This window comes from Otolemur garnettii, unplaced genomic scaffold (assembly GCF_000181295.1).
Source record: "Otolemur garnettii isolate 467f Iridium unplaced genomic scaffold, OtoGar3 scaffold00018, whole genome shotgun sequence".
Taxonomy (NCBI): Eukaryota; Metazoa; Chordata; class Mammalia; order Primates; family Galagidae; genus Otolemur; species Otolemur garnettii.
In genome coordinates, this window is record NW_003852413.1 from 14,450,263 (window position 1) to 14,451,507 (window position 1,245).

At 46.7% G+C, this 1,245-nt stretch overlaps 1 protein-coding gene across 2 annotated transcripts in view; it reads right to left on the bottom strand.

Annotated features, from left to right (window-relative positions):
* Window positions 1-1,245, bottom strand: part of HELZ (helicase with zinc finger) — a 165,485-nt gene that overhangs the window by 135,384 nt on the left and 28,856 nt on the right. The gene's annotated exons all lie outside the window — the stretch shown is intronic.

Genomic DNA, 1,245 nt, shown 5'->3' on the forward strand with positions numbered 1-1,245 from the left:
GCCTGTGGCTCACTGGGTAGGGCACTGACCCCATATATCGAGGGTGGCAGGTTCAAACCCAGCCCTGGCCAAAATACAACAAAAAAATAGCCAGGTGTCATGATGGGCAACTGTAGTCCCAGCAACTCGGGAGGCTGAGGCAAGAGAATTGCCTAAGCCCAAGAGTTTGAGGTTGCTATGAGCTACAATGCCACTGCACTCTACTGAGGGCAACATAAGGAGACTGTCTCAAAAAAAAATAAAAATAATTTTAAAAACTAAAAAATCCTTCTCTTGTCTTCACTAGCCACCATTTACTTTTTCTTTTTTTTTTTTCTTGGTATCTCTTTGTGGCAAAACTCAAGAGTTGTCAACTTCAATACATTTCAGTTCCGTTCCTCTGATTCTCTATTAAGTCCCCTTTATCAGTTTTGTACCCATCACTCCAAGGAAGCTGCTGTCATCAAGGTCACCACTGACCTCCACTGTATCCATCTGGAGAGAGATTCTGCATTCATGCGTACCCATTTGGATACATTGCCTAATCTCTTCCCAGCCACTGACGCTACTGAACGTTCCCTCCCTTTCCAATACTTTCCTCCCGTGGCCAGCAGAACACTGTACTCTCTCATTTTTCCTTTACCTCTGGGGTTGCTTCTCAGGTTCCCTGCCAGATCCTCCTCTTCTCCCCAACGTATTAACCCTGTAGGGTCATAAGACTGAGCCCTCGGTCCTCTCCTCTTCTCTACCAACACTCACTCCCTTGGTGACTATACCCACGCTCAAACATGATATAGCATCTCCATTCCAAACTCCACACTTGCACACGCAGCTGCTTATTCAGCACCTCCAGCTGGATATCTGAATGACATCTCACGCCCAATTATGTCCAACACTGAACCCCCAACCTTCCCCACAAAATCTGCCCCCCACTACTGCCTTCTGACCAGTGTTAAAGATAACTCCATTCTTTCAATTGCTCAGACAACAAAAGGTGAGGTCCGTAACCACGACCTGCTCTCTCACGTTCCCTGCATGCAGTACCCTAGGAAACCTTATTACTCCTACCTTCAACTTTCGACCAGAACCTAGCTCTACTGCTAACACTTTGGTCTGAGCGACTGTGGCCCGGATTATCCCAATAGTCTCTAAACTAGTCTCATTGCATCTACTTTGATCCTTTTATAACAATCCCTGTTAAATCAGCTCATTCGGCTCGGCGCCTATAGCTCAACCGGCTAAGGCGCCAGCCACGTACACCTAAGG